The 21,986-nt window shown below is 51.8% G+C and overlaps 1 protein-coding gene across 1 annotated transcript in view; it reads right to left on the bottom strand.

Annotated features, from left to right (window-relative positions):
* Positions 1-17,568, bottom strand: part of Cux2 (cut like homeobox 2) — a 195,226-nt gene extending 177,658 nt beyond the window's left edge. Inside the window, exons 1-2 of the mRNA XM_048785597.1 lie at positions 16,887-17,568; positions 14,582-14,668 (exon numbers count right to left, since the gene is read on the bottom strand). The gene's annotated coding sequence lies outside the window, so the exon portion shown is untranslated. The remainder of the gene's footprint in view (positions 1-14,581; positions 14,669-16,886) is intronic.
* Between the last annotated feature and the right edge of the window lie 4,418 nt (positions 17,569-21,986).

Here is a 21,986-nt window from a genome sequence, read left to right as displayed (position 1 = left end):
TACGTACCTACTTTCCTAAATAAACCTGTCTATGCCTTTGACTGAGGTGGGCTGAAATTCCATTCTATCAGGTATGCCAAGAACCCACTGTCCTGAATCAAGTCCCCTGTCTCTCTGGAAACTCCCTAGACCCTTCTTTGGAGGCACACCTTCTCCCGTGGCAGGATGGCCATGGTCTCCTCCTTGCAGGATCCCTCCATTCATATCTGCCGGCTTTGTTCTTCAGGGCCCAGGTCCACATAGGCAATGGTTGGCAGGACTAGGAGCTGAGAGGAAGGAGCACTGTTCTCGGAGTCAGCAGATCCTCGGCCCCATGACTGCAAATCACAGTTCCTCCCCAGATAGTGAGGCCATGGATGAGTCGGCCTCCGGCATTAAAATCCACAGTGGTGTCTTTGTGACCTTCACAGGGGAGACACTTTTATCATCCCCACTTATACAGAGGAACACAGAGGCTCTGGAAGAAGTGAGCACTCAGGACCCAGGGACAGGAGCAGCCGTGGACTCACCACGGGCTCCACTCCTCCCCACCCCCACATGCCCTGCGTATAGCAAGACGCACTCTCCATTTCTCAGTCAGTGCCACACTTAAGAGGGAAGGTGGAGGCTTCTTCCAGCCTGAGCTGGGGTCTTATCCCCATGCCCCCGCTCCTTGCCCAAACAGTTCCAAGTGCAACAGACGGCTTTGCCCACAACATCTTCTAAAGGTGCTTTTGCTGAATTGTAGTCCCCGAAATTCACATCCAGAACCTCAGAATGTGGTCTTCTTTGGAACAAGGATCTTTGCAGATTTAATCAGCTAAATGAAAATGAGGTCATATGGGGCCAGGGTGGACCCAAATCCAGTGACTCTCTTCACAAGAGAAACGGATGCAGAGCTTGGGGGTGGGGCGCAGCAAGGGAGTGAGGCAGCTCCAGGCCAAGGGTGGCTGACTGTCCCTCCAGCCTCGGAGGGAGCACGGCCCTGAGCACACCTGGACTTCAACCTTCTGGCATCTGGAACCAGGATGGGACAAGTTTCTGTTTTAAGCTCCCAGGCTGTGGTACTTGATAACAGCAGCCCTTGGAAATGAACACCTCAATCTTCTGTAAAAAGGGCCCAGAATCTGGGCAAAAGGATTATCTGGGCTTTTGGGAGGTTCCAGGCAGGATGGTATAAAAAGTCCAAATTGCCATCAGCTGGGCCACGGGGATAAGTGTCCAATCCCAGGCCTCGGCAGCCCTGGGCACTTCTCCATGGGCTTGGGGTCTGCACAGAGAGGAGTAAAGGCTGCTGGTGACACCTGTCCTTGGCCAGCGTGACCCCAGCTGTCTCCTCTGGGTCTTTGTTGAGTCAGGACATCCACTGTGGCTGCTTTGGGGCTGTGACTCTTATTTCCCTCCCCAGCAGAAACATGGAGGTCCACTTCCTGGGGGCACTTATTGCCAGCTGCCTCCCACCAAGGCCTTCCTCTTACTAGGCAGTATGTCCACTTCCCGGCCCCTGACTGGTGGGCTCTTCACCTCCTAGGCAGATCTGCATGGAGTCTGGGAGGGGCTGAAGGCCCTAGCTCAAGGCCCTCTTAGCTAGGACCTAGTGCAGCCTTCCACAAACTCCAGGCCACTGGGCTACGACACCCTGAGATATAGGAGGCTGTGCAGGGAGCCAGGCACACAGGAGGTGCTCCATAAGTGCTGCTCAGTGGATGCTGAGGACATGTTCTGGGACAGCAGTGTTTCTCCTGAGATAAGCAGAAGGGAGAGGGCCCCACACCAGATCCAGAGTAGAGAATCAGCGTGTCTACTGAACCGATGAGGGCAGGGCATATCTGAAAACGCACTGGACAGAGCAGGGGAGTCTGTGCTCTAACAACAGGACCTCATCCCCCCGGGATTCCTCGTCGCCTCAGGGTGAGGTCTGGGGGTCCTGTTTCCTGGGAGGGTCTGAATATCATTAGACCCTCACTGAGGTCAAGGTTGCCTAGAGATGGGGGGTTGGAAATGACCCATTTGATGGATGAGGCTGAGGAGCAGAGAGGCCAAGGGATCTCCCCTTTCTGGCCAGCCCCATACCCAAGACAGAAATCCTGCTCACCCCAGATACTCCCACACCCAATCCCTCCAAGAGCTCTGTCAGTTCTAAAAATTGCCCTGGGTTGGCCCATTTCTACTGAAGTCCAGTTCTACAACTTGGCCCCCGGGCGGCTTGCCAACAGCCTCCTCCCTGGCCTCATTGCCCCCACTCACAGCTCACCTCTGCCCCCTCCACTCCACCAGGCAGGAGAGGTGCCCTTCTTACATGCACTCACCTGCATGGCTCCCTGTATACCTCAAAATGAACTCCACACTGTCACCAGCCCCGAGCCCCCAGCCTACACTGGGCTGTTTTAACAGAAGAAAAGACAAGAGCCAGAGTGCCCGGGTTTTGCTTTGTGCCTGTTTAGTGCTCAAGCATTAAGGACCCGGTGACGGTTCCCTAGAAGCACCCGCATCCTCTGAACTCCGCACCTGTGCACTGGCTGCTCCCCTCTCCCTGCAATGCCCTTCCCTCTCCCTCCTCCTTCAGGGCTCAGTCATCCTTTGGCTCTCAGCCCAGGTGAAGCCTCTCTCAGGAGGCCTCCTCCTGGGGGAGCCGCACTGGACAGGGCGACTTGGGCAGGGGCTTTGCTCTTCTCCATACAATGCTCAACCCTGGGCCTCGTCAGACTGGCCAGAGCTCCAGACTTTAGATCTCAGATTCCGCAGGAGGTTTTTTCCTCACAGTGTTTCCAAGTATGTTTTTTTAAAATATATATATGTGTGTGTGTGTGTTATATATATTTTAGTTATACATTGACACAATATCTTTATTTTATTTGTTTATTTTTATGTGGTGCTGAGGATCGAACCCAGGGTCTCTCAAGTGCGAGCGAGCGCTCTACCGCTGAGCCACAACCCCAGCCCCTCCAAGTATGCTTTGTTGTGCAGTCTCCATTATTATTCTCATTTCTCAGATGAGGAAAGTAAGATCTGAAGAGAAGCTGGATGCCCAAGGCCTTGGCCTGGTGACGGGCGGAGCAAAGCCGGGATCCCAGTGCAGCAGGACTCTGGCTCCAGAGCCTGTGCCTAATGAGCTGTGATCATGACCCCAGGTGCTAGAGCCAGGCAGGCCGGACCCCTACCCTAACACCCCCAGTTCCTTGTCCCTTTGCCTCAGTTCCCCCTCCTGTAAAGCAGGCAGAACCACCTCTGACATCACACGCCAACGCCCTGGACGAAGGCAGAATGGGCGGAATGGAGAGGGGTAGTGACTCAGGACAGGAAGCCCAGGGCAACTCGGGGACCACTCCCTCCCCTGCAGAGCTGTTAGCCACTGGAGAAGAGGCTGCCCGGCCTTATGGTAAGGTGTCACAAGATCATGTGCGTGACAGGTAAGCTTCGTGACTACTGAGCATCCAAACCACCTGACTAGAGGAAGGAACCCAGGGTTAGGACCCGATGCTCCCAGCCCAAGTCCCATTTCCACCACTTGGCAGCAGGCCATCCCTCAGCCTCTCTGAGCCACTTCCTTATCTGTAAAATGGGGACACCACATGTGCCCACCTCACACAGTGCTCTGAAGACTGGAATCAATGGATCCCATGGAGGGGCTCCTCCTGCTGGGCCTCCCACATGGAACGCAGCGCTCTCAGCCCTGCCCCTTCCCTGTAACTGAACTTTTGGAGGTAACTGTAGAGGCATGTTCAGTTTAAACCATCGTCCCCTGGTGCTACAGAACAATGTCAGAGCTGGGATGCTGACATTAACACAGTCAAGACATAGCATTTCCATCCCCACAGGGTCCCTCATGGTGGCCTCTAATAATCACACCCATGTCCCTGCTGCCCATCCCTCAGTCTCCTCTCGGCTCCTGACTCGTCTTCTCAGGGCTGCGGTACGGAGGGAGCAGCCTCCTTCCAGCCCTTCCCGGGGCTGTGCACTGACAGCCGCTCCTTTCTCAGGCTGAGCAGGGTCCCTGGTGTGGACATGCCACAGCCTCACCACCAGCGTGGTGGAGAACAGCTGGGTTCTTTCCACCTTTAGGCTCTCATGAATAGAGCTGGGAACGTCTGTGCACAGGGCTTTGCGTGAACCCAAGTTTTGAGTCCCAGGCAGGACTAAGTTCCCCTCACTCCTAAACCCCTCCGAGCAGGCAATTCCATTGTTCAGCAAGTCCCCAACTGGGCACCTGCGACACATAGTGCTGCTCCAGACCCAGGGATGCCCTCTTGGCCAATTCCAAACTGAGGAACTGGCAAAGGACTTGGGCAAAGACCACTCCCCTGTGACACACACGCAAGAGGAGGGGGCTCCCTGGCTAGTGAGCAAATGAGTGGTGTCTTCCAGGAGCCAGGCCAAGGGCTAAGCACTCAGGTGTATATCGCATTCTAGGTAACTATGCGTCACCTCAACCTGTCAGCAGGCCAGGAAACCCCAAAGGCAACTTGTCCTTCAGGCATTATCTTTAGGAAGTTCCTGTGATAGGAGAAAAATCCTACAATGTTCTCATCTCACAGGCTTCAGAAGTGGTCACTGATAGCTCCAACACCAACAGGTCACTCTGCTCATCTGCTCCCCGTGGTCCTAGGGTTTTTAGACGCAGTGACACTTGTGATCCTCATCAACTGTAAACTGCTCTCCGAGAAGCAGAAACTAAGGTTCTATGAGGCTAAGCCACTGTCATAGAGTACACGGCTGGGAAGGGCAGAGCCAGGACTTGAACCTTCTCTGACGGAGGGGATTTGATGGCCTGAAATGGAGCCCTCTTCCTCTCTTGCTCCATACCCAGGTCTCTAGGTCCAGTGAGCTGCTCACACAGCCACCGCATACTCCATCAAAGCCCTGGGCAGCGACTGTTGCTAACACACATCAGACAGCTCCTCCACCAGTTGTGAAAAGACCTACACGCTGGTCACCTCAATCAATACGTTCTAAGCTCTCTTCCCGGGGGAAAAAAAGGGAAATAATCTGCTGGAGTATGGCTGTAGCAAAATAACTGGGGGGTGACGAGCAACTTGTGTACATTGATACAGCAGGAGTGGGAGCCATTTATTGTAGGACAGGAGCGGTATATATACATTACACACAGCTTATCTTAATTAACATAAACTAGATACAGCAGTCAACCAATAAGGAATCTCCACACTTAATGGCTCGCTGGCGTTACTTCACAAACCACTCCCTCTGGCAAAATGCCAGGCGCCATCCTGACTTGTTTACAGACCCTAACAATAATCAGACATTCCCTGATTACTTATGGAATGTGTTCTGAATCCTGGGGAAACATCAGGAAGCCAGTGGGGATGGCTTCTGTTTTCATCCCCTCAATCTCGATGCTCCCCTCCTGGAGGTACCTCCAGCCACACACCCCCAGCACCAGTGGGTGAGGTACTGTCCCTGACAGCGACATACTCTTCATCCTAGGTCCGGAACTCCTGAACTGCACTGCTCTTGTGACAATGATGCATGGGAATATTTAACCTCTGACATGGCTATGTCTTCAGCAGAAACAGAAGGCATCCCCTCTCGCTGACAGGGTTGAGAAGCTGGTGGGGTCAGTTACTGTGGCGGTTACCAGAGAGGCCTAAACTTACCACCTGCTACCTCCAGTTCACCAGGAGGGACCAGGAATCTTGCTGCGGAAACCAGGCCCACAGGCAGAGCCTCCGGCTCCTCTGGCCACATCTGTTCCTGACGCCTGATCTCACACCATCCACAGCATCTCCCAAACCAAGTTTTTGGGCTCGGAAAAGATCTCTGTCAGCACCCACGGGTATGACCGTGAGGATCAAGCACCCACTCCACTTAGGCCCCGCAGGAAGGCAAGGCGACAGCAGGGCAAGAAGGTCTCTCAGCTCTTACACTTAATGGGAAAGAGACAGACAAGACCTCAAATAAACAAGCCAACACCCCAGCACAAACTGAGACAGATACTAGGGAGGGAACCCATGTGCTGATCTAAAGAGGGAGGGCGAGCTTCAGCAAAAACGATCAGAAACAGTCTCTCTGGGAGACAAAGGAACCAGCCAGGGAAGGAGCAATCTGGGCAGCAGAAACAGCACGTGGCAAGGTCCTGAGGCAGAACAAACCTAGAGTATTTCAGAAACCAAAAGCAAGCACGGAGCTTCTTCAGCTTTATCTCCTTCCACTTTCTACTCAGTCCCATCCCCACAGGCTTCCATGATGTTCCCCCAAAATTTGAACCACATTCCCACCAGGGAATGCCTGAACACCTTTCCCAACCCTCCCTAGATTTCCATATGGCCTGCTCCAGATGTGTGCTGCTGGATGGTTAGCAACAGGTTAGGTGGGGTGGGAGGGCCTATAATCCCAGCTATTCCGGAGGCCAAGGCAGGAGGATCACAAGTTCAAGTCAGCCTTGGCAACTTAGCAGCAAGACCCTGACTCAAAGAAAGGAATCAAAAGGGCTGGGGCGCAGCTCAGTGGAAGAGCACTCACCTGGCATGTGCAAGGCCCTGGGTTCAATCCTCAGTACCCCCCACAAAAGGAGTTAACGATAGGCTCCCCAGGGAGGAAGCCCAAGTTTGTGGTATTACCAGGTTCTGTCGTGTGAGCATTTCCAACATGGCTGATTCCAAGCTCCCTGACTTCACAAGTGAGGAGCAGAGAGGGGGCACACAACCAGCTCCCATAAGCTGGTGTGAGTCCAGCCCTATGTAGATTGGAGCATGCCCTCCCCCCAGGCCTCAGAGCAACTGCTAAGGTCCGGGCTGGGGCTGCAGCTCAGTGGCAGAACACTAGCCTAGTTTGTGTGAGGCACTGGGTTTGATCCTTAGCAACATATAAAAATAAATAAAGGCATGCTGTCCCTCTACGACTACAAAAAAATTAAAAAACAAAACAAAACTGTGTCCTCGTCCCACCTGCTGCACTCTCTTTGGCCATGCTGACTGCTACTGTGTTCAGTGCATATCTGTCTGTCTCTCCGCTGCCCCTCTGCAGACAGGAGGTTTGGCTCAGGACAGGAGACCTCCCAGGCCTCACCAGGGCCCAGATACCCAGGCACACAGCAGATGCTTGAGAGATACAGGAACACTAAGAAAGCTGTGTGGATGGGCTGCAGTGACTTGCGGGAGGACGGGAGAAGACAAGGCTAAGGAGAAGATTTGTCCCCGAGGGTTCCTGTGCTGGAAGCCTGGCCCCGGGGTACTGGTGTGGAGGTGGGGAGCTGAAGAGGGAAGATAGCGAGCACGGGTGGGTCGCTGAGCACCGCTAGGTAGCTCTCCAAGGCCAAGAGCGAGTGTGGCCCTGGATCCCTCTGCCTCCCGTGGCCTGTGTGACCTCTTCCACATATGCTCCCCACTACCGTGATGCCGTCCCATGAGGCCCTCACCAGACTTGGGCTTTAAGTCTCACAGCCCGTGAGCTAAATGCACCTCTTTTCTTTACACATTATCCCACCTCAGGTTTATTGTTATAATTACAGAAAACAAACTAAGACAGGAGGGTCACGGGGGCCAGTAGCCAAGGCTTTGGGGACCCTGATGAGGCTTTGGCATTTCCTCCTGCCAAGGCAGAAACTCTAGAAACTGGTGGAGTTTTCTGAACAAGTGAGCAGAGAGACTGATTCATGTGTAAAAAGATGCCTTGGGACTCTCGGTGGGGAGGTTGGAGGGGTGGATAAAGGCAGAAGCCCAAAAGGGGCTCCTACAGTCACCCAAGTGGCCCGGAAAGGAAAGGATGGAGAGACATACCCAAGAGGCATTCAGGAGGACAGTCATCAGGCCTTGGGGGTGATCTGGGGAACATGGGGAAACTCGCTGGGCCCCAAGTTCTTCCCAGTACCCTGCACCCAACAGGGACCTCTCCAGAGCAGGGTACCAGGAGTCCAGAGCGACAGACAGGCACCGTGGGCCATCTGCCAACTGCCCGCCACATGGCTCCTCATTATACAGTGCAGCCGCCGCTGCCAAGCCTTCACAGCCCCTCTCACGCCGTTTGCTTTTAAAATAGAAGTTTCCTGTGAAACTGCAAATAATTCATCGCTGAGTCCTTAAAACGTTCACAGGTATTTAAAATGCTATATAATCAAGTTCACAAAAATATAAAGTGTAAGCGTTAAAATACTTTAATGTTCTAATTAAAACAGACCCTTCTGCCCCTGCCTCTGACTCCTGTTTACTATTTCCGTAACAGCCAGTGGCCTACTCTGGAATGCTTTCTTTTTTTTTTCTTTTTTAGATTGTCCTTAAAAGGGGAGTAGGGGAGAAAAAGTTCAGTTTGCTCTCTCCAGCACTGCACTGAGGCACTAAAAGTCACACTCTCAAAACGTCCACAGGTTGCCAGCTGCCTTGGCTGGGGACCTCCGTGGGGCCCTCAACCTGCTGCCCTAGAAACACAGCTGGTGCCAGGCAGCACCAGGAAGAAGGAGCTCAGGAGATCTTCATGCTCTAAGAATCTCCTGCCCCAGCCATTCCGGGCCTGCTCTGCCAGGCCCCGCTGCTGTGGGCCAGAAGAGATCCTGTTTGCTCATAAGTTCTAGAAGGATGGGTCAAGTCTCCATCTCTGCACGGGTTCTCCACTCACCCTTCCCGCTGCAAACTCCTACTCAACCCAGTTCTCAGCACAAAGCCTGCCTCCTCCAGGAAGCCTTCCCTACCAATACCCCACTGTTTCCAGAGGAATCACACTGCTGTCTACTCTCCCTATTCTCTGGGCCAAGGGTGGCTTGTGACTCTGCTCCTACCAAAAGGACCCTGAATGAGCAAATCCTCTGGGTCAAAAATGAGCCACCCTGTTGACAGCAGCCTCTAACACACTGCCCAGCCCCTTGTCCAGGCCTCTCTGCCAGCCCAGGGCTCCCAGTGTATGACTCCCCCAACCCCCAGCACATGCGACCCCTTTACTGACTGGGCCTCATGTGCCCTCTGCCTTGGCAGCCACACGCTCACCCCCACCAGGTTGCAGCATCAGGGAGAGCAGTTCTGCAGCCACCGGGCCACTGTGTGCACACAGCAGGTGCCACCAAATGGCCCAGGACAGAGTCCCAACTCCTGCCTGACCTCATCCTGCTTCCTAAGTGTGTCATTTCCAGCTTGCTCATCCATTCAGTGAGCTCTATCACAGACCCACTTTGTGTCAAGTCTTTGAGACACCCCAAGACACACCAACCCTGGGGTCTCCAACCTCCTCACCCGAAGGTTCCTCTTCTGTTCCCACCTGTCCCTGGCCCATGGTCCCCCAGTCCTCCATCCTCAGATTCTGGCCCCAAGAAGGGCAGGCTCCAGCATCTCCCAGCAAGGTCTCCCCGACCTCCCAACCCAGCCCAGGTTCCTCATCATGCGAGTCCCTTGACCTGCGCCTCCTCCAGTCCTGGGCCACATCACTGCGCACTGGCTGCCTTCCAGCCAGCTGCCTTGCTCCCACTCCACCTGACACAGAGGGTCTCAGCTGCGGCCAATCAGCTCCCAGGGGAACTGGCAACATCTGGACACATTTTATTGTCACACTTGAGGAGGAGGCAACTGCTTTCTGGCAGGTGACAACCAGGGATGCTGCTGAACACCCTACAGTGCATAGGACAGTCCCTACCACAAAAAGGCCTCCACTGTTAACAGTGTAGAAGATGTGACCTCATGACAGAATCCGCACACCCTACCCATGCTCCAGTGCCCACCACTGCCCCCCGTGGCCCACCAAGCTAACCAGAACCCCTCCTCTGGAACTTCGGGCTCTCTGCTTCTTTCTCCCTGCCTGGCCTCCATCCGGCCCCTCTACAACCCAGCCAAGCCAGCCTGCTCAGTGCTGCCGGGGCCTGGCCTCGGCCCCTGCTGAACTCTGTCCTCGGAACATCTGCCTGCTCTGACTCTGGGCCTTCAAGGTGTCAAGGCTTTCAAATGCCCCAAATCTCTCCCAACTCCTGGCTGACCTACCCACCATCTCTCCTCTGCCCCCAAACCCTGGGCTCCGACTTCGGGGGCCACCTGCCTTCCTGCCCGATTGGAGTTGCTTCTGTCTATGCTTCTCTCAGGCTCTTTGGGGAGTGTGACCTCACTCATGCCTGCGCCCAAAGTGCCCTGCACGGTGCTGCACACAGTGGGTGCCCCAGAGACCCGCAATTTGTGTAACCCCTCTTCCTACTAAAGCTTCAAATCCAGCAAACTTCCAGAATGTGCACCAGGCCAGGGGTTAGCCTTTCTTTTGAACCACCTGAGGATGTGTCGTGATTTTCCCCTTCCTTCCCTTTCCCCTTGATCTCAGCTCAAGGAAGAAGGCCAAGTTGACCTTGTCCAAATAAGAAGCTACCAGCCATCACCAAAGACACCCCAACCTTCCCAGGGACACTCCTGCCCCTTTGTGGCAGACGGATTTCAAATGACAAACTAATACATTCCCAATGCTGAAAACCTAGAATCCTCCTTCAGACAGCCGAGCACAGGCAGAGCCACAGTGTCCACCACCCAAAGAAAGAGCAAGCCAGACTGCGTCCTGCGCTCAGGGGAGGGGCCGGGCACTGATGCGCCACCCCCTGGGAGTGCGAGGTGGCCTCAGCACTGCTGGTTTTGGGGAAAAGCTCCCAGGCACAGAGATGGTCACCTGGAGTTGGAAGGCCACTGGCAGACACTAGAAATGTCAAGGGACAATGACAACGCCTGCTTCCTTCTTCTTGCCCTGCCTCAGGCTAGACAGCACTGCTCAGCACCACCTCCCCTGTGTCCTGCAGCTACCCCTTACTTTCATTTTGAGGTCCCTCACAACTGCCATGAACACTGTCATGCTTTTGGGCCGGCCAGCCTGGACCCTCTCCCAAGGGTGCAGCCCCTCCTACAGGAGCCAAGGGCGGGGGAGCCAGTGTCTGCCCTTGCAAGTCAGAGTCCTGGAGGCTCAGAAGCCAGGCCTCAGCCAGCGAACAAAGCTCCCCCTGGCAAAGGAGGCTCAGCTTTTGTAACTTACAGAAGTCACAACCGTACGTACTACTGGGCAGTGGTTCTTCTCCAAAGGCAATGTGCTGGGGCTGATTCCTGGGGACCTAGGTATCAATTGGTCTTTCCCTCTTACAGGCACAAGGAACATCTCTTATTTTTTTTTTTTTTAAACCAGTCCTGGGCCTTGCACATGCTAGGCTAGCAAGCACTCCACCATGGGCTACATCCCCCAAACCTTTTCTTTTTAATTCTTTCTTTTGAGACAAGGTCTCACTAAGTTGCCTAGCTTGCCCTCAAAGTTGTGATACTTCTGCCTCAGCCTTCTAGGTAGCTGGGATTATCGGCAGGCATCACCATGCCAGGCCGGAATGTAGTTCAGTGGTAGAGCACAAGGCTCTGGGTTCAATCCCAAGCACTTCAAAATAAACAAATAATAAATAAAATCAAACAAACTTTGGAAGGATCTGACACACACCTTGAGAAAGCTGAAACTCCAGGGGGTGTCCTTGGCTGGGCACTCTGGGTAGATGACAGCTGGAGGTGAAGGAGAGGATTGGTGTCCTGCAGTAAGTAGTCCATGAGGACCAATGACCAGGTATGAGGACTCCCACTCCACTTAGCAGAAGCACCATACCCTGGGGAGGGCCCTGATTACTCTCTTGGCATGCTCAGTCCTAACGGCTCCCATCTGTTCAAGAATCGCTGCGTCAGACATCACTCAATATTCCCAACTCCATGGAGCTGTTATCAGCAGCAACTCCCTGTGACAGCTGAAGACACTGGGGCTCAGGAAAGCTCACCTGCGGTGATATCAGCACTAATAACAACTCAGAGGTGCTGAGCACTTACTCTGTACCAGGCACCATTCTGAATGCCTTCCATTATATTGACCTTTCATTCAGCCTTTCAACAGATATTTATTGAGTATCTACTATGTGCCAGGTGCCATTTTAGGTGGAAGAACACAGCAGTAAGCAGGCAAGACCAAAATCCCTGCCCTCTAGGAGGTGGAGTTTTAACGGGAGAAATCAATGAAAAAGAGAAATGAGTAAAATATGTGTTCAATCACATTAAGTGTTAAGGAAGAAAAAATACAACAGGGAAGGGAAGTGAGGAGTGTGCCTGTGTGTGCATGCAATGAGGGTGTAGTTCGTGGCCAGGGAAGGCTTTCCTGAGAAGGTGATCTGATGAGAAAAGAGGCAGCAACAAGTGCAAAGGCCCTGAGGTGGGAGAGCGCTCAGGCTTCAAGGACAAGAAGACCAGATATGACTGTCATTTTCCAGACATGCAATGGAAGCCCAGGGAACAAAGCTCGGGTCACAAAGCAGGCAAGTGGACATGTCAGGACCAGCACCCAGGCCTTGCAACACGAGATCAGATCTGCGATCTCTTGATGAGCGATCACCATGTGTCTCATGTGGATAAAGATGCTTGTGAGAGCCCGTTTGTCACGTAGACCATGGTGAAATGAGGTGTCCTCCCACCCAGTACCAAAGCCACACTCAGAATATCCCACATGGACACCCACAGGCTTGTAGACACCTGCACAAACATTTCTGTCCCCCGACAGAGCAGGTAAGGGAAGCATTGCTGGGGAACGTGCAGCTATGAAGGTAATAAATAAAGCCACCCGATCAATGGTTCTGGGAGTAGAGCACTGGGAGGGAGGAGCTGCTCCTCATGCAGGCAAAATCCAGCTCCTCCAGGTCCCACCACGTCCACAACCGGGACCAGCAGCAATGGAAGCCAAACCCAGGGGGCAAGAGAGAGGCCAGCAGGAGCCCTGGGTACAGCTGTGTGATCACAGGCACGTCGCTGCCCCTCTCTGAGCCTTATCTATAAAACCTAGAAGGTGAGGCCAGTCCTTGCCCTAGATGCCACCACAGGTTCACCTGGTGTGTGTCACAAATGATGTGGACAATTTCAGTTAGATAACACGTGCCTGTGGCAAAAATTCAGTATAAATGAGAACGTCTATCTCTCATCCACCCAAGACCTCCTTCCCAGGGGCAACCACTGCTGGAAGTTTCTTATGACTACTTCTGGAAAGTTCTATATTAAAAGTTGTTCTGACTCGCTGGTATGTGAAAATCTGTCTGAGGTTACCAGCTTGTAGAAGGTGTGCTGAGATATGAAGTCCCCGCATCTCTCTGACTCAACAGCCCAAGACCGTGCCTGCCACCAGCTCCCAGCTCTTTAGTTTGAGGAAAAGTCAAGGGTATGGTCCACAGACAGGCGACATTCTGCCACAATCGCCCTCCATTCCCATGGGACCAGGCCACAGCAGGCTTATGCCAGAGGTCTCACCTGGCAGGGCTAGCCCCAAATGCTGTCCCCTCTTCCTCAGCCACTTGGCCCTAGACCAGAGCTACTGAATCCACCCCTTTGCTTCCCTCCACACTGTCCTGGACCACAGCCCTCATCATCACTGGCTGGATGGCCACAGTAGGCCCCTCCATGGTCTCCCAGCCCCCACCCTCTCCTGACTGGTCCTTTTCATGCAAGACTCAAACAAGCTGCTCTGCTGTCCATGCCTCTTCGTGGCTCCCATGGCATGGGAGAGGAAACCCAGACTTGCCTACCCTCCCAACCTCCCTGCCTCCTGGCCTCCACTGTCCTCCAGCCTACGGCTGCAGGCCCTGCCCTGGCTGTCCCCCAGCCTCCCCCCTCCCCACTTCTCCTCCCTCCTTGACCCCAGTGGACAGAGGTGCTCTCGTGGCACACCCCCATCCTTCCTCCCCACACTGCCCTTCCCTCATAGCCTGGATCCCCACTGCCAGAATGGAAGCTCTAGGAGGGCAGGAACCCTGTCTCTCAGTGACAGTCTCCTCCCTACTCCTCGTACAGTGCCTGGCACCAGCATGGGCTCAGGGTTTGCTGAATGAATAAATAACGGGACCAGGAGCAACACCCCTCCACTACCATTAATGGTCCACAGATGCAATTTGCTCATGACTGATTTCCATACCATTGCTCTGAAACTCGCAGAGGACAGGGCTGAAAACCCCAGCGAGCCCTGGTGCCGCAGGCCACAGCCACCCCCAGCACAGCCTGGGATCCTTTTGTCTCCTCCCTCCCTCTCTTGCTGTTACATTAAGCAAAATTTCTTCATTGGCAAATAAATGCTCTTTCCATCAATAACCACGATGACTAAATCAAACCTTTAGCTGCTGTTCTTATCTCTTAAACAGACCCATGGATTTCCCAACTAATCAGAAGGGGGATCAAAAGCTGCCATTGGAGGTGGGAGATAACCCGGTCAATTTCTTCCGGGAGGAGGGAGCTGGGCGGGAATTTGCGTATGGCCCCCAAAAAACAAACACTCTTGTAAATAAAGCCAGCCTCCACCCCGTCTCCACAATGCATCTCTTATTGAGTGAGTCAGGTGTTTGGCTGATTAAAAATTGATCCATTTCAAAATCTAATCAACAGAATAGGATTCTTTCATACGTTATCGAGAGAGCTGCTGACATCGAAAACCAAACCTGTTATTAACCCATGAACTCCAGTGACCCGCTCCCGGCCACTCCCGGGGACCGTAAATTATTCAGTGGTCCAAGACTGGGGCTGGCGAGCCTGATGGATTTAGACCAGGGCGGCAGTCCAGGGGTTCGGGTCGATGGCGTGGCCCCGCCAGTCCCCGGAGGCTGGGGTTCAGGACACTCAGGGTCTGTGTGTCATGACTGTGAATACATTACCCACGTCCGCCGGGGCCTCGCCTGGCTGTGCCTTTGACGGGAAGCCTCTCTCAGCTCTCCAAGCAGGGCAAGCAGGCTGGCTCGGGCCTTGGAGGACAGAGGGGATGGGGAAAGAGATTTCTAATTCCCAAGTTAATAAATTATTTCCCTTGAACTTCAGAAAAGGAACGAATAAATAAAGACCAGGGGGCACGGCAGCATTTTGCAAACAAGAACAGGCAATGCGGTCAGCACAAATATTTCACCTCCTCGTGCGAGGAGCGGCTGTTGCAATGGGACCACTGAAAACAGCCACCCGCTGCCGTCTGTGCGTCTAGTGGGACCCAGGGGGGCGACGGGCCTTCTCCACAACGTCCAGACTCTCTGACCTTGAATTAAAGACTCGTTAAAAGTCATATTTTATAACAACAAGGGCAGAGTAAAGAAAGGTGGTCTCTCTCGCTCTCTCCCTATCCTTTTTTAAGGATACACCCACCCACAGTGAAGTTTCCGTCCTGCTAAGCGAGCAGAAAACCCAGAGGCAGCGAGGCCAGCCCTGGCACTGTGTTCTGGGGCCTGTGCTCAGCTGGCCTGATTAGAAAGGACTGGGGAAGGGACATGGAGAGTGCAGGCAGGGCTGGCAGCAGCCTGGAAACCAGGAGGAGGCCAGGCTGTCTGCTGAGTGACAGAAGAGAGGAGGGGGAGCCACCAGGCTGAGCCACCAGGCTGAGCCACCCTGGGCTCCTCAGAGCAGCTCCAGGAGAACCAAGGCTTTGTGAGCCGAGTGGGTGGCAGAATCTGGATCTGAGTCCAGTCTACCTCCTGACCTGCCAGCCTGGGACTTGGCTGCCTTCAGCCTTGGTTTGCTCACCCATCAAATGGGAGCAATGTAACAGCTGGGCTCAGTCATCTCGATATTGCAGGGGGCACCAGGGAGTTACCTGAATGCCCAACCAAGAGCACCTCTTGCTGCAGGTGTTGACCTTCCTGCTATTACTCTGCCAGGTGCGCAGTGCTCCTTGGAGGAGTCCTCAATAAATTTAGCCTCCGATTAGCATCCTGCTCAACTGCACATGCTCCCACTGAGTGCCTGACTTTTTTAACAGTAATGATTCCAATTTGATGCTCCAGGACACGAGATGCTAGTGGGGACCCCAGAATGTATATACATATATGGTTGTGTTTGAAATCCAAAGTCCTGGGTTCAAAGCCCAGCTCTGCCACTTACTAGCTGTGTGACTCTGAAAAGTGAATCCCCCTCTCTGAGCTTTTTCAACTTAAAAATGGGATAAGAATACTAACTTTGTGAAATCCACTTAGCTCAGTGCTGGGCACAAGGTAAGCCCTGAACTAATACTGGCTATCACCACTCTCATCATTATTATTCAGACTCAGCCTCCTGCCTGGTCCAATGGATACTATTTGGATCATTTGCCAGTAAGAGTTAAATCTGCAGGGGGGCCTCTTGCTGAGTGACCCTGGGCAAGACACTTGGCCTCTCCAAGTCCTGGGTTCCTCCCAAATAAGGGCAAATAATGAGGCCTTTGAACTCTATCTGGCTTGCTCTCAATTCTATTCACTCAGTTTAGAAAGATGCCTGGCCTACAGTAAGTGCGTGAATAAATAAATAAAGCATTACAAATAAGTATACTGGTCTAATGGGCTCTCCTCCACAAAATGTCAGCGCCCAGCACAGGCTGCTGGAGGCAAACAGACATAGAGGAGAGCAAAATTCCCCTTCCCACAACCCCACAATGCTCCAACTCCAGGAGGACCCCCACAAGGCTAGGGGCGGCCCGGGCCCACCTCAACCTAAGCTGCCTGCAGAGCATCCCGAGAGCAGAAGAAGCTGACCCCATGCAGCAGACCCTCTGGGCCAGCAGGAGTCTGCTCTTCAATAACACTGGGTCTCTAAGTCTGAAGCCCTTTGACCCCTCCTCAAAGCAGAATCCTCCTCCGAAGGCCCCTCGACCTGATCATATTGATCCTTTTAAGCTGTCATGTTGTGGGCTACTCTGCACAGATGGGACTGCCCTGTCCGGCTGGCTGCAGCCTGGTGGCTCCAGGAGTGCCACTGGAGTGAGACAGTAAAATCAGAGCTGCCCCCTGAAGCAGCTGCTCCTGTGGGCAGGGCTCAGGTGGACTACTGTAGGTTCTTCTGTCTACTGCCCCCCCCCCCACCTGGATGGCCAGGCCTGGTCCAGAGAAAGCCAGTGGGGTCTGAAGAACAACCCTAAATCCCTGGGGCGCTGGCCAGGCAGGGACAGGATGAAGGGGGCCATTCTGGGAGCACAAGGACCTGGCCTCTAGCCAGGCCCAACCTTACCTGGCCTGTCCGTGGGTCTCATCAGGAGGCCTCAGGCTTGGGCCCGAGGAGCACCTTGTCCTAGAAAGCAGAAGCCAGACCTAGCCAGCCCCTGAATGGCCCAGCCGGGCTCTCCAAGCTGCAGGCCGCTGCCGACTGTTTACTGCTATGCTTTCCTCGTGACAGGCTTCCAAGAGCTGCAATCAATGCAGCAGGTTCCGTGCCCACACCCCCGTTTCCCTCGATGCCAAAGTTCAGATGCCTCTTCCTGAAAGGCTAGGGTAGGTGCTGAGCTGCCCCTCAGTCCCTGGGCCATGCTGAAATTCTGGGGCAGCAGGGTCCCAGTAAAGAATAGGCAAGTGCCCTGTTCCCCCACAGCGCACCCCAACCTCATGGCTCGCCCAGGGGATTCACTCCTAAGTTTGGCTTGGAATCACCTGGAGCCTTAGAGAAAACCTCAGTCTAAGCCCAGCCTCTGGGACTGGGTTTCAAGACACCTGGGGTGGGGCCAGAATTCTGCACTTTAACAAGCCCCCAGGTGACTCATATAAGAAGCCAAGTTTGGGAAACAGTTTGTGTAGGTGAAGACTCAGCTTCCAGGAAGCCAATTAGTAGCTTTCAGAAGAGATAGAATTCAAAGAATTGCTAGATAAAACACAAGAGGCACAGATTTGATATGATAAACAAATACATAATTTTGCCTCATATAAACAATGCATATATTATTTTTTAGTATAAGTACATCCCAAATATTGTATGGGGCATACTTATACCAACAATTGTTCATCTAAAATTCAAATGTAACTGGGTATCTCCTCCCTCCCTTCCTTCCTTCATTCCTTCCTAAATCTGGCAGCTCAAACTGAAAGCCATTTACAACCTTGCACCAAAGGATTACTGAAATAAACCAGAGCTCTTCCACAGGAAGGAATATTATATAGCCACTAAATTGGATCATAATAGCATAATACTGGCCAAGTGCCAGTTCCACATGCCTCACAGATATCAACTCATGTAGTCCTCCAAATAATTGAGGCGGGCAGTGTTAGAGTCCCTGTTTTACAGATGAGGAAACTGAGGTTTAGAGAGGTGAAGCCACTTAGCCAAAGTCACATCTCTAGAAAAAGGCAGAGCCAGGTATTAAACTAAGGAAGTCAGATCCCTGAGACAAGGGGACTTAAGACCTTATTGCTCTCTAATCAAAGAAGAAATGATAAAATATATGAGACCAAGGGACAAGACTGTGGCTCAGTGGTACAGCACTTGCCTAGGATGCGTGAGGCACTGGGTTCAATCCTCAGCACCACATAAATAAATAAATAAATAAACAAACAAACAAACAAATAAAGGTACTGTATCCATCTACAACTAAAAAAAGGGGGAAAAAGAAAAATATATATGAGATTAGATCGTGCATCTAGTGTGAAGTGGAATGATATTTTAAGCCCAATACATTCCACACTTAGGTAAATTAACACCAGTGCATTAAAGATGACTTGAAGGTCACACATGGCTGGCAGAGATGGTCTGACCACTTTGGAAAGCCACTTGGAAGCTCCTATACTAAAGCTCCACACATGCCCCCCCCCACCAACCCAGCAAGTTCACCCCTTAATACACACAGTGGTTATCAGCCAGGGGCAACTCTACCCATCTGCTAGGGAACACTGGCAATCCCTGGAGACACTGCTGGTTGTCACAATTTGGGGGGATGATACTGGCAACCAGAGGGTAGAGACCAGGAGAAGTGCTAAACATCCTACACTGCAAGGGCTAACAATTACCTAGCCCCCAATGCCAGTGTGCTGTGATTGAAAAACTTGACTCATGCCCAAGAAAACTGTGTGTCCCTGTGTATTAAGAGACACTCACACACCAACGTTCCAACCAGCTCAGTTGGTAGGAGCCCCAGACTGGAAGCCACCCCAGTGTCATCCCCAGGAATGGCTGAGCAACTGTGTTCACCAGACAACAGGATGCTGGGCAGCTGGAGAGCCAATGAACTGCAGTGCCTCGTGGCACCAGTGAGTCCCTAGAGCACTGTGCTGATCAGACACCTCGCGACACGCTGGGGCAACACGCTGGCTGGTTCCCAGCAGGCAACACTGGTCTGAGCTGTCGGAAGTTGTCATGCAGGTCCCCCTGGGGGTGGTTGGCCAACAGCATGGAAAGGACGCAGAGGGGCTTCTGGGTTCCCAGGGATGTTCCGCTGGTGACAATTAACCAAGCAGAACACACATACTCTGTGTCCTTTTCTGCATGCTTGTTACATGTTGACAAAGTCCACCGCGCAGCCAGCACGCTGGTTTCATACAAGAGGTTCGTAGCATAGAAGTTAACTAGTGAGATCAAAATAAACACACAGACTCAATTACCTTTTTCTTTGACCAGGTCCGAGACAGCCCTCCCTCTAGCTTTCACCTCGAACCACCCAGTGGGGCAGCAAGGCTTACTCAGGACTAGCAGGAGAGAGAGAGAGAGCACGCCAGGGAGTGGCCTTTTATTGGGGAACAAGAAATTCAGGGGAAAATTCCATCCAATGAAGGTCGAGGGGGGCAGCATTCCAAGGTCAGGGTCAATGATTGGTCTCAGGGTCAATGGTCAGTCACACCCCCACACGGACAGGCTCTCGCACCTGGAGAGGGTGGGGATAGCTCCGACACAGTTTGGCCAGAATGCCTCACACCCAATCAGGGAGGTGTCCAATCACGTGCGAGAATGGCTCCCCACAACAAAGTTCTAATGAAACTGTGATATTTATCTCAGAAGTGGGTTTTTATTTTCTTCTTTTTGTCTGGTCTTCTATAACTACCTCACTGAACATGACTTGCTTTTCTTCATGAATGAGTAGAGTGATAGCAAATGCCGTTATTCATTCATCAAAAATTTGCTGGCCCCAGTGCAGGACACAGAAGGGCGGAACGTCCCTGCCCTCAAGGAGCCTGCACTCTTAATAGGTTAGGGAAAGGACATGAAGACAACCAGGATCTACACTGGAGCAGGCCTGAGGTCACAGTCAGCCCGCAGTTGGGTGTCTCCACTGCCCATCCCAGTGTTTAAATTGATTTGATCTAGCTGGGGCAAGGCCAGGTCTCCCCAGTTACCTGGCACCACCCGCCCCCCAGCCCCGCAAGCTTCCTGCTGGTTTACCTAGTGCTAAATCCACCATTAATGTCCCTGCCTGTCCCTGTGCTCCTGGGGTTTCCCCCAAAATAGATATCACAGTAAGCACCGTGCTGTGAGAGAGAGATGAATGGAGTCATATAAACACAGAGGAACTCACCTGTATGGGGTGAGGGGAGGGGCATAAGCTCTTGACATGAACACAAACATGGGGATAGACACGACTACATAAACAAAGCAAGGCTAACTCTAACAAAATATGTACATGACCTACATGAAGAACGCCATAAACTAATGAATAAATCAAAGAACTAAAAAGATGGAGAGACAGTCCATGTTCATGGACAGGTAGACTCAATATTGTCAAGATGTCAGTTCTTCCCAACTTGATATATAGACTCGATGCAATTCCAATTGAAATCCAAGCTAGCTATTTTGTGCATATTGACAAACTCATTCTGAAGTTTATATGGAAAAACAAAAGACCTAGAAAAGCCAACAAAATATTAAAAGAGAAGAACAAAGTCAAGGACTGACACTACCAGACTTTAAGACTTATTATAAAGCCAGGGTAATGAAGACAGTGTGGTATTGGAGAAAGAACGGAAAAATACATTATGGAACAGAATAGAGAGCCCAGAAATAGACTCACATAAATATAATCAACTGATCTCTGTCAAAAGAGCAAAGGCAGTACAGTGGAGCAAAGACATCTCTCTGTCTTTTCCACAGATGGTGCTGGAACAAATGGACATCCAAATTTAAAAATATCAATACAGACACATCCTTACACCCTTCACAAAAAAATCAACAAAATGGATATAGACCTAAGTGTATGAAGCATAACTTTTATAAAACTCCTAGAAGATAACAGAAGAAAGACTAGATAACCTTGAACATGGTGATGACATTTTAGATACCATCAAATACATGATCAATGAAAGAGATACTTGATAAGCTTGACTTCATTAAATTAAAACCTTCTCTGTAAAAGACAACATCAAGAGAATAAGATAAAACACAGAATGGGAGAAAATACTGGCAAAAGACACATCGTATCAAAGACTTCTAGCCAAAATATACAAAGAACCCTCAAAATGCAACAACAAGAAAACAAACAATCGAATTTAAAAAATAGTTCAAAGACTATAATTGATAAGTCACCAAAGAAGATATGCATCATAAGCAGACAAGCATAGGAAAAAATGCTCTGCATCATGTCATCAGGAAAATGCAAATTAAAATGACAATGAGATACCACTATATGCCTATAAGTTAGTATGGACGAAATCCAGAATGTTGACAACACCGACCACTGGAGAGGATACGGAAGGACTAGAACTCTCAATTGCTGCTGGTGGGAATGCAGAATGGCACAGGCACTTTAGAAGGCGGTCTGTCGGTCTCTTACAAAATGAAACATGCTCTTACCATATGATCCAGTATCACAATCGTTCATATTTACCCAAGGAGCTGAAAACTTATGTCCACACAAAAACCTGCACACAGATATTTATAGCAGCTTTATTCATAACTGCCAAATTTGGAGGCAACCAAGATGCCCTTCAGAAGGCGATCGGCAAAAGAAACTGTGGTACCTCCAGACAATGGGATGTTACTGGGTGCTTTTAATAAATGAGCTATGAACCTTGATAAAACATGAAGAAACCGTAAACGCTCAGCACGAGGTGAACGCAGCCAATCTGAAAAGGCCCCTTACTGTATGACTGCAACTGGACAGCAGTCCAGTGAGGCGCAGCCCGGAGCCACCATGCTGTCAGGCATGCCCAGGGCACTGGGTTTGATCCCCAGCACAAAGGAAAACAAAACACCCAACCACGAGGCATTCTGGAAAACATGAAACTCTGGAGAGGGTCAAAGGATGAGTGGGTGGCACCAAGGAGTGGGGGGACATGAATAAGCAGAACACAGGGGATTTCCAAGGGAGGGAGGCCACTCTGTGCGACTCTGTCCTGGAAGGCATGTATCACTAGGAAC

This window comes from Marmota marmota, unplaced genomic scaffold (genome assembly GCF_001458135.2).
Source record: "Marmota marmota marmota unplaced genomic scaffold, marMar, whole genome shotgun sequence".
NCBI lineage: Eukaryota > Metazoa > Chordata > Mammalia > Rodentia > Sciuridae > Marmota > Marmota marmota.
The sequence above is the reverse complement of the archived record's forward strand: the minus strand, read 5'-3'. Positions and strand labels throughout refer to the sequence as shown.